The sequence below is a fragment of the Elephas maximus genome, chromosome 16, assembly GCF_024166365.1.
Source record: "Elephas maximus indicus isolate mEleMax1 chromosome 16, mEleMax1 primary haplotype, whole genome shotgun sequence".
Taxonomy (NCBI): Eukaryota; Metazoa; Chordata; class Mammalia; order Proboscidea; family Elephantidae; genus Elephas; species Elephas maximus.
The window spans coordinates 42,316,993-42,329,220 of NC_064834.1; positions in this window are offsets into that span (position 1 = coordinate 42,316,993).

Here is a 12,228-nt window from a genome sequence, read left to right on the forward strand (position 1 = left end):
AACAGAGCAAACCACATAGTGACTCTCCATTGACCTCTCAGCATTGCCATCCTGCTATTGAACCCAAGTTTTGCCCTGAAGTTGTCTCTTAAGAGTCATAGCTTAGACTCAGTTAGCTAATTAGTTTTTGTCTCTGAATTGGATTGTTTTCAACAAGTTAAGACCTTTAAGAGTCATAGGATAGGCTGGGTTGGCTAATCAGTTTTTGTCTTCACATTGGATTGTTTTCAACTAATCCGAAAAATCATTTTTCCTTTTGCTTTAGTTACATGACATTCATTAGCAATTTTCAGAGTCTCTTCTGACAACCATTTAGGTCTTTCCTTTCTCTTCTGTCTTTTTAATGACTTCTTGCTTTCTTCGTGTATGATGTCCTTGATGTCATTCCACAACTCATCTGGTCTTTGGTAGAGATCAATGCATCAGATCTATTCTTGAGATAGCCTCTAAATTCAGGTGGGATATACTCAAGGATGTGCTTTGAATTGTGATGTTGCCAAAGAATATTGAATATACCATGGACTGCCAAAAGAATGAACAAATCTGTCTTGGTAGAAGTACAACCAGAATGCTCCCTAGAAGCAAGGAGGGCAAGACTACATCTCATTTACTTTGGACATGTTATCCAGAGGGATCAGTCCCTGAAGAAGGATATCGTGCTTGGTAAAACAGGGTCAGCGAAAAAGAGGAAGATCCTCAATGAGATCGACGGATACAGTGGCTGCGACAATGGGCTCAAGTATAGCAACAATTGTGAGGATGGCGCAGGACCAGGCAGTGTTTTGTTCTGTTGTGCATAGGGTCGCTATGAGTTGGAACCGACTCAACAACACCTGACAACAACAACAATCTGAAAAACGAAGAAAAACTGTTTCTATGTGTCTGCTCTGGTTATTATCGCGTTATAACAGACCACCCTAAAACGTAGTGGTGTATAACAAACCACCTCAAAAATTAGTGATAGAAAACACCCATTTGATTAAGCTTATGGATTCTGTGGGACAAGAATCTGAACAGAGCACACTAGGTGTGGTTTCTCTCCAAAATATCTGGGGTTTCAAGCTGGAAGACTCAGTTGGGGGTTCTTGACAACTGGGAGTCACTGGAAGGTGTCTTCATTCATATATCTGGTGGCTAATGGTGGCTGTCACCTGAAACTTCAGCTGGGGCTGTCAACTGGAGCATCTACTGAGCCACCTACTGGTTACAAGCAAGTCACTAAGGTTGGCCCAGATTCCAGAGGAGGGAGTATAGACTCCCACCATTCCATGGGAGGGTATCGAAGAATTTGTAGACATATTTTTTTTTAATAATTTTTATTGTGCTTTAAGTGAAAGTTTACAAATCAAGTCAGTCTCTCGCACAAAAACCCATATACACCTTGCTACACACTCCCAATTACTCTCCACCTAATGAGACAGCCTGCTTTCTCCCTCCACTCTCTCTTTTCGTGTCCACTTCACCAACTTCTAACCCCCTCCACCCTCTCATCTTCCCTCCAGGCAGGAGATGCCAACATAGTCTCAAGTGTCCACCTGATCCAAGAAGCTCAATCCTCACCAGCATCCCTCTCCAACCCATTGTCCAGTCCAATCCATGTCTGAAGAGTTGGCTTCGGGAATGTTTCCTGTCCTGGGCCAACAGAAGGTTTGGGGGCCATGACCACTAGGGTCCCTCTAGTCTCAGTCAGACCATTAAGTCTGGTCTTATGATAATTTGGGGTCTGCATCCCACTGCTCTCCTGCTCCCTCAGGGGTTCTCTGTTGTGTTCTCTGTCAGGGCAGTCATCAGTTGTAGCCGGGCACCATCTAGTTCTTCTGGTCTCAGGATGATGTAGTTTCGGGTTTATGTGGCCCTTTCTGTCTCTTGGGTTCGTAATTGCCTTGTGTCCTTGGTGTTCTTCATTCTCCTTTGATCCGGAGGTGTTGAGACCAGTTGATGCATCTTAGGTGGTTGCTTGCTAGCATTTAAGACCCCAGACGCCACTCTTCAAAGTGGGATGCAGAATGTTTTCTTAATAGATTTTATTATGCCGATTGATTTAGATGTCCCCTGAAACCATGGCCCCCAGACCCCTGCCCCTGCTATGCTGGCCTTCGAAGCATTCAGTTTATTCAGGAAACTTCTTTGCTTTTGGTTTAGTTCAATTGTGCTGACCTCCCCTGTATTGTGTGCTGTCTTTCCCTTCACCTAAAGTAGCTCCTATTACTATCTAATTAGTGAATACCCCTCTCCCACCCTCCCTCCCTCACCCCTCTCATAACCACAAAAGAATGTTTTCTTCTCAGTTTAAACTATTTCTCAAGTTCTTATAATAGTGGTCTTATACAATATTTGTCCTTTTGCAACTGACTAATTTCACTCAGCATAATGCCTTCCAGGTTCCTCCATGTTATTAAATGTTTCACAGATTCCTCACTGTCCTTTATGCATAGTATTCCATTGTGTGAATATACCATAATTTATTTATCCATTCATCAGTTGATGGGCACTTGGTTGCTTCCATCTTTTTGCTATCGTAAACAGTGCTGCAATAAACATGGGTGTGCATATATCTGTTGGTGTAAAGGCTCTTATTTCTCTAGGATATATTCCAAGGAGTGGGATTGCTGGATCGTATGGTAGTTCTATGTCTAGCTTTTTAAGGAAGTGCCAACTCAATTTCCAAAGTGGTTGTACCATTTTACATTCCCACCAGCAGTGTATAAGTGTTCTAATCTCTCCACAGCCTCTCCAATATTTATTATTTTGTGTGTTTTGGATTAATGCCAGCCTTGCTGGAGTGAGAAGAAATCTCATTGTAGTTTTGATCTGTATTTCTCTAATGGCTAATGATCGTGAACATTTCCTCATATATCTGTTAGCTACCTGGATGTCTTCTTTAGTGAGGTGTCTATTCATATCTTTTGCCCATTTTTAATTGGGTTATTTGCCCTTTTGCAGTTGAGTTTTTGCAGTATCATGTAGATTTTAGAGATTGTAGACATATTTTTAAAACACCACACTATCCTCTTAACTCTACTGTTACAGTGAAGTACAATTGTTAAATCTAGACCCCACTTCCTCTTTGTCCAATCAAGTGATCAATATAGGAGAACATATGAGTGTACCCACTAAACTAGGAACACGTCTGGTCAAGATCAGACAGCTCAGATATAAACTAACATGGTAATTTATTTTTTTCATTCCTATTCCTTTTTAAAGTCGACTGGTTATTTCTTATGAATGTTGAATATGAAGGCACACATCATAAATACCATGTACAATAAATTTTCAGCACAAATGGGGTATTCAGGGAGGACTGTATTATCTATTGCTGCATAACAAATTCCTCTAAAAATAGCTTACAACAAAAAGGATTTATCTCACAGTTTCAGTGAGTCAGGAATTTGAGAACAGCTTAGCTGGGTGGTTCTGGTTCAGGGTCTTTCATGAGGGTTCAGCCAAAAAGTTGGCCAGGGCTGCATCATTTGAAGGTTTGACTGGGGCTGAAGAAGCTGCTTCCAATATGGCTCACTCACACAGCTGTTGGCAAGAGGCCCCAGTTCCTCACTAGTTGTTGGCAGAAGGCCTCAGTGCCTCACCATGTGGGCCTCTCGACAGGGCCACATGAGTGTTCTTACAACATGACAGCTGGCTTCCTCCAGAGTGAGTGTTATGGATTGAATGGTGCCCCCTAAAATATCTGTGAACTTGGCTAGGCCATGATTCCCAGTATTGTGTGACTGTCCACCATTTTGTCATCTGGTGCAATTTTCCTGTGTTATAAATCCTATCACTGTGATATTAATGAGGTGGGAATAGCAGCAGTTATGTTAATAAGGCAAGACTAAACCTATGCGATGTGTTTTAAGTCAACCTCTTTTGAGATATAAAAAAGAGAAGCAAGCAGAGAGATAAGGGAACCTCACACGACCAAGAAAGCAGCACTGGGAGCAGAGCGTGTCCTTTGGACCCAAGGTTCCTGCACTGAGAAGCTCCTTAACCGTGGGAAGATTGATGACAAGGACCTTTCCCCAGAACTGACAGAGAGAGAAAGCTTTCCCCTGACTCAGACTTCTAGCCTAGTACAGTGTAAAAGAATAATCTTCTGTTTGTTAAGGCCATCCACTTGTGGTATTTCTGTTATAGCAGCATTAGATAACTTAAGACAGGGAGTGATCTAAGAGAGAGAGCAAGGAGGACGCCCAGAGTACTTTTTAAATCTTAGTCTTGTAGGTGACACACTGTCACATCCATCATATTCTTTTCTTTAGAAGTGAGTTATTACATCCAGTTCATATTCAAGAGGGCAGGAATTAAGTTCTGTCTCTTGAAGGAAGGTGGATCAAAGAATCTATGGTCGTATATTAAAACTGCCACAGAAAGTTTGAAGGAAAAGTTTCTCTCACTAACCTGAAGGGATCTACCTCAGGACACCCGTCTTTATTTATGTAACCCATGTGGAAAGATTATAAATCAATCTCCACTTTGCCATTCAGACAAGAAATATGCCTGGACTGCTCCCTTCTACTCTGATCCTATATTTATAGGATGGGAACTATGATTCTCTCCATTAAAAGCTTAATGAATGCTCTAAAACACTGTATGTTCTATCTGTACGCATAACTGTGGTAATAGTATGGAGGGATGGGCATCCCAGTATCTATTCCAATCACTTCATTGACACTAGAGTTAATGTGGCTGCTCAAGTTGCCCAGAAAAGTGTGTCCTTCCTTTGCTATGTTCTATTACATATCTGTCAAAACTGTAAACTCAAATGGTCAAGATGATAGAGGAGGCTGTGCTTCAGGCCAAGGCAAGTTGTAAGACGCAGAAAAATTACCATCTTCAAAAAGGAAAACCCAGTGAAGGAGGATGCAGGCCTCGGAGGCTGTTTCTCATCTATAGTGGGGTATAGCAGAAAAGATGCAATTACTCATTTATCTGAGAAAGGAAAACCTACGTGGCACTCGATTCTGAAATCTAAAAAAATGGCCTGCTATGATTCTTTACTTGGAAATATCAGTCCTTAGGGTGAGGTAGCTAGGTCACTGACAGGGAAGTAGGGGTTACTCCCTTCAAGGAAAAAACGTCAAATTGTATCTGGTTCTGGATCTAATTCAAATTGACTGCTTAGCAGTAAAGATAAATTGAACCCACAAAGAAAACTGAAAATAGCATTTTCCTGGCAAGTCTTTCAATGGACTTAGTGTGTTTAGATTTATGAGGGGGTGAAAGACCTTCTCTGCCTTGGTTTTCACATTTTCGTTTTTACAGGACTGATTCTCCATCTGGCCTAACCAGAGTCTGAAGTTGCTGAATTGAACAGAGCTGATAGGTCCTCCACGAGCTGGCTGGAGCATGCACAGAACTGGGAGAGACAAACAGGCTCCTTTCTGAGGGGACTATCAAGCAAAGGTCTGCTCCCCCTCCTCCCTCCTCCCTCTCTCCCTCAGATCACAGCCCGGAAAGATAAAACACCCTGTTCTTCCAACTTGAAAGACACTACTGCTGATGGAGCAATACCAGGCCTTGGGGTGGTTCCCATCCAAGAAGCTGGCTGTGTGAAGAGACAGGATGACATTATTAAGTGCAAGGACTTTGTCAGACAGGACTGGCTCCCGTCCCAGCATTCTGTGGTGCCAGGGCCAGAGAGAAATGGCTAGTCTACTACCTCCAGCACCCCCAGCAGAAACATGGAAAAGCAGACCCATGTTTCCACATACTCGAGAAGGACTCAGGAATAACAGTGCTGATCAACCCTGCAGGTATCTGGCAAAAGTGATAAAGGGCCATTGCAATAGAAAGCAGCCAGGCCAGGTGGGATCATGGAAGCTCCTGGAATGCCAGTAACTAGAATACATCTCAAAAGAGGCAGCAAAGCATAGAAACAATCCCTCCATTGCCAGAATGCCGTGTAGACCTCCCTACACAGATGCTACTAGGGAAGAAGCAAGATTACAGACAACATTCAGAATTAACTGAGCTTTAAAATGAAAATACTGAGAAAACACAGAGGTTTTCTGGAAATGATTGAGATTGCCTGTTATGACATCAAGTGGATTAAGTTGCGTTATAGAAAATAATGCTATGTTTCTTGCACACCCAAGTTTGTGGCTTAAGAAAATTCCAGCCTCCTAATAAATGTGCCATCCTCTGTCTCTTTTTCTACGGTCCCCTGTGTTTCATGCCCTACAGAGAGAAGTAACTGTTTGGGGTTAGTGAGCCTTTCAGCAACCCACTTGATGGCAATAGCCATGCAGTATGAAATAAAAGCACCAGAAAGTCTTCTAGACCAGGGGTCAACAAATATTTTCTCTAAAGGGCCAGATAATAAATACTTGAGGCTTTGTGGGTCATAAAGTTTCTGTTGTAACTAGTTAATTTTGCCATTGTCTCACAAAAGCAGCCATATAATATGTAACTGAATGGGCAAGGCTGTGTGTCAATAAAACTTTATTATGGACACTGAAATCTGAATTTCGTATAATTTTCACGTTACTAAATTTTATTATTCTCTTAATTTTTTCTGGCCATTTACAAACATAAAAACTGTATATAGTGGGCAGTCATACAAAAACAGGTAGTGGACCGAATTTGGCCTATAGGCAATAGTTTGTCAACCTGTCTTCCTGACTGGACTCTGCTCTTTGCAGCAAAGAAGGGACTATTTGTTCAGGTTTATGGCCCTGGGTGAAAAGATGCAACTCCTTAGGAAAATGCCCCGAGGAAGAAGTCTCCCTGGGAGTCAGAATCTTTTTTCCCACATTTTTCTTCTTCATTTGCACTGTGGCTTCTCTCTTTTTCATCTGGCTTTCAGGCAAGTGACAAGCTTTATATCTGACTCAGAAAATCCACAGCTCACATTTTGTTGTGGTAGCAGAAGCTATCAACCAGGGTCTAAGCACCATGAAGACAGGTCTGTGTCTGTTTTCCTTGCTATTATATTGCTGGGGCCTACTGTAGTATTGAAGGAGCCCTGGTGGCACAGTGGTTAAGCACTCCACTGCTAACCAAAAGGTCAGCAGTTCAAACCCACCAGCTGTTCCAAGGGAGAAAGATGTGACATTCTGCTTCCATGAAGATTAAAGCCTTTGAAATCCCAAGGGGCAATTCTACTCTGTCCTATAAGGTCGCTATGAGTCGGAATTAACTCAGCAAAGGTTTGGTTCCCGTAGTTTACCGTAGCATCTGACATGGAGTAAGCATTAAATAAATGTTTGTTGATTGAATGACTGAGGGAATGAAAAATTTTCTTCAGAACTTTTAAAAACTTTTTTACTCCATCTTGTACAACTCTCACTTTAAAAAAATGTCCACAACAGCCATCGAGAATTCAGAAGAATCTTCATGCATAAATAAAAGACTTTCTTTAAAAGTTGTACAAAAAATGCATGTCAGTGTGAGACGGCAGAACCATTGTTAGCTATGCTTAAAAATTAAAAACCAAACTCTCTGCTGTGGCGTCGACTCTGACTCATAGGACAGAGTAGAACTGCCCCATAAGGTTTCCAAGGCTGTAATCTTTATGGAGGCAGGCTGCCACATCTTTCTCCCACAGAGCAACTGGTGGGTTCAAACCTCTGACCTTTTAGTTAGCAGCCGAGCACTCAACCACTGTTCCACCAGGCCTCCTTAGCTGTGCTTGAGTAAGAACCTATTTGCACCAAGAAGCTAAAGGGAAGTAACTGCAATTATCAGAGACTGTTCATGGAAAGGAGAGTTCATGGATAATACAGATGTTAACACACTCAGATGCTAACCAAAGGGTTGGAAGTATAAGTCTGCCCACAGGTACCTTGGAAGAAAGGTCTGGTGATCTCCTTCTGAAAAATCAGCATTGAAAACCCTATGGAGCACAGTTTTACTCTGACACACATGGGGTCACCAAGAGTCAGAGTCAACTCAAGGAGGGGGAGGTATCAGGGCACTGCTGTGAGGATGAAATCTGAAATCTGAGACTCAAACAGGAATGTCTTTGGAGACACACTCTCCCCTCACTGGCCCATCCATCCACTAGCTTCCCGAGATTAAACAACTGGTGGTTCAGTGTAAGGGGGGTGCCCCCGTACCTCTCTCGACATTAATTTTGTGCCTTCCATTTGATCTCTAGAAGTGGCTTCCACTATTATGCCCATAACATAAAAAAGCTACCTGGGTAACAAAGGTAGCTCCCCAGGGACCCAGTATATGGGTAAGCCAATGCCGAAAATCTCTCTGCTGTCCTAAATTGGCAGCTTCTTCTCTCCCCATTAAGCCACACAACATCTAAGCAGAAGAGCACAAACTCAGAGAAAACCACCCATCTTTTGATTGCCTAAGTTCAGCAATTTATATGAATAAGCTTCATATCTTTCGTTTTAAAGTTTCTTTTCTTTTTTAAGTCTTAAATAAATTTGCAGGGGGAGGCATGAGAATGAGGGGGAATTGGGTATGATAACCAGTGAGCGCTACCAAAAAGAGGCAAAAGAAAAAAGATCAAAGATTAGCTTCTCTAAGCTGGGTGGCACCTTGGCACCAAATCCTGGGAACAGACGCTGGCTGATTTGAATTAAAAAAGAAGAGAAATAGCCAACGATAAGGAATAATTGGCTAAAAGATACAAAACCATACTTTTGACTGGGGACAATAACGTTTTCCAGGCAGATGCTAGAATAATTGACTTCTTAAAAACAACTTCAAGGAAAACTAGGAAAAGAGAAGCATTGCTAAATATTTTTCACTAAGTTTGAATGAAGACATGGTTAAAGAAGAAGAAACTCTTTCCAAAGTCTCAGCAGGAAAATCAATCTAGTGGAGGCCTTTGTGCTCCTGGAGAATGATGTCAGGGCCCATCCTAGGAAGAAGAAAGAAATGTTCACACTAAAGGTCACTTAAGAACCATAAAGACAAATGGTATTTGTAATGACTTAAAAAGTCTCCCAGGAAGGACAGGAGTCAACTCACTGTTTTGGAATCAATGGAAAAGAAAAAACTTTCCTGGTTGAAAACTGTAAGGGAGATATTTTAGATGTTCTAGAAGGTCCATAAACTTTGAAAGGAAAGAACCCCCAAATACAATTATAGAAAAAATCTTATTATATTGCTTACCTGTTGAAAGTTATGTTGTGCATTTACGTATGCGTTGGTCATAAAAATTTTTTTGAAAAGATTTCTGAGAAATCTTTGAAAAGAATCTTTGAAAAGAATCCTGAGACCCTCAGAGTTCTTAGGTGAAACAGATACTCATGGCACATAGAACTATCCAGAAGCATGTCATTTAGCCTTTCAAAGCCTTAGTCTCCTTATCAGTCAAGTGAAGATAATAAGTGTTTCTTGTTGGGTTCTTTTATTAAATGAAGTCCCTACACAGACCAGGCACGTCATGTGCTCAACAGATGTAGACATGAATCTGTTGCATTTGAATCAGCTTAGTGGTTAACTTTGTTGAGCAGCTACTTTGTGCAAAGTACTTCATTCCTACTTTGTGGGACTTCGCAACAGCCCTATGACCAGGGCAATTGTTATCCCCTTTGTACGGAGAAAGAACTGAGGTTCAGAGAGGTTAAGAAATTTGCTCGTGGTACAAATTATAATTAGTAGACAAGCCGGGCAGCCTGACTCCAAGTCTTGCTCTTACTTGGCCAAATAGAAACAGAAAGAGAGAGAGAAAAAAAGGCTGGACATATATCCCCTTCTTCCTCCTTGATATGTTATGACACAAGGAAAAAAAGCAGGAGGTATTCCTCTGCATAAATAGCTACTGACCCCATTGCAGTAAAGAAAGTTAAGGAGACTGGCCTTAAACATAAAACACTTCATGGTGTAGGCGCTGCGCTGGGTGCTTTATTACATGAATTCGTTCAATTTTCGCAACAACCTTATGAGGTAGGTGCTATCATCATCTCCATATTACAGAGGCTTTGGAGCCAACTATTGGCACTCCAGAGGCCATACTCTCAACCATTATAGTATGCCGTCTACCAACCTCAAAACATGCTGTAAGTTACAGTAATCAAAACAGCATGGTACTGATATAAGGAAACATGTATAGATGAGTGAAATAGAAATGAGAATCCTGAAATAAATCCATACATCAATGGCCAATTGATTTTCGACAAGGGTGCCGAGTCCATTCAGTGGGGAAAAGATAATCTCTTCAACAAATGGTGCTGTTACAACCACATCTCCACTTACAAAAGAATGAACCTGGATCTACACCTCAAAGCATGTCATAAGCTGGGTTCTCTAGGGGAGTAAAACCAGTGAAGTGCGTATATAAATATACAGAGACAGACTTATTTCAAGGAAATGGCTCATGCAGTTATGGAGGCTGGCAAGTCCCAAATATGTGGGTCAGGCAGCAGGCTGGAAGCTTCTCCAGACTCACATGGTTGCAGGGGCTGACCAAATCAAAATCTGTAGGTCAGGTGGCAGGCTGCTGGCTCGGGGCATTGTGGGAGCTGTCGAATTCAAAATCTGCAGGTCAAGAAAGTTAAGATACCACTTACGGAATGGGAGAAAATTTGGGGGAAACATATACCTAATATCCAAAATATATAAAGAACTCGTATAACTCAACAACAAAAAGAAAAAGCAACCTAATTAAAAAATGGAGAAAGGGCTTGAAAAGACATTCCTCCAGAAAACATATACAAATGGCCAATACTTACCTGAAAAGATGTTCAACATCATTAGTCATTAGAAAAATGCAAATCAAACCACAGTGAGATACTGCTTCATATCCACTATCAGAAAAAGAGAAACTAACAAGTATTGACGCACTCGTAGAGAAGTGGGAACCTGCATGCAGTGCTAGTGGGAATACAAAATGATGCAACTGCTATGGAAAACAATTTAGCTGTCCCTCAAAAAGCTAAATATAGAATTACCATATCACCAAGAAATTCCACCCTTAGGTGTATACCCCAGAGGCTTGAAAGCAGGGACTGAAACAGATGGTTGTACACCAATGCTCATTGAAGCATTATTCACAATAACCAAAAGGTGAAAACAACCCAAGTGTTCATCAACAGAAGAAAGGATTAAAGAATGTGGTATATACATACAATGGAATATCATTCAGCCATATAGAGAAATGAAGTTCTGATACATGCTATGACGTGGATGAATCTTAAAAATATTATACTGAGTGAAATAAATTAGACATAAAAGGACAAATCTTGTATGTTCCACTTATATGAAATGCCCAGAATAGGCAAGTGCACAGAGACAAAAGTTTATTAGTGGTTACCAAGGGTTAAAGGTTTCACAGCCCTGCTGGCACAGTGGTTAAAGAGCTTGGCTGCTAACCAAAAGGTTGGCAGTTCAAATCCAGCAGCTGCTCCTTGAAAATCCTACAGGGGCAGGTCTACTCTGTCCTACAGAGTCACTGTGAGCTGGAATTGACTCGACAGCAATGGGTTTGGTTTTTTTTTATTTTAAGGTTCAGAGGAAGGGGAGAATAAGGAGTTATTGCTTACGGGATACTGAGTTTCTGTGTGGGGTGATGAAAAACTTTCAGAAGTGTATAGTGCTGACGGTTGCACAACAGTAAATGTAATTAACGTCACTGAATTGTGCACTTAAAAATGGCTAAAATGGCAAAATTTTTGTAATATATATTTTACCACAATAAAATTAAAAAATAAATGTATATATTGAATTAATATTCTGATAATTCTATTTACGTAAAAAATAGTCTTTGTACTATGGTGCAGCCTTAAAGAAGAAAGCTTTTAGGGAAAAATTTTATTTCTAGACTTGAGCAAGCATTCAAAGGATCTTCTAACTCTGAGAACAAGTAAATTTTTGTCCTGTCAGAATGGAACTAATCCTTATAGATGTCAGATTTACCTTAATAGAGAAGATAGCCCATTATCAAAGAGAATTCAACAATTGACATGAAAGGCAATTTTAGCCATTTACTTAGAATTGCCAGTCACCATAGGAGCAGAAGGGGCATTTCTTTGCCAACTGGTTGAAGCCTGTGCCAGCATGACCCTGCTGTTTCTTAATTGTCCTAAAAGCTTGTAGCCAGCGATTTCCCCGCCAAGCTTGACCTCACTTTCACGTTTGTATAATATGCAGATCACGAAGTATCCCATTCAGAGTGGGAAAGTGAGAAATTACTTCCTCTCTCTTTCTTTTAAGTTACCACATAATCTGTATAATGTCTCCCTGCAAAATCATAATACCTCCATGGCCATCTCAAAACCTTGGGTCCGTTTTTTGTTTGTCTGTTTAAAGCATAACTATCCGTGGGAC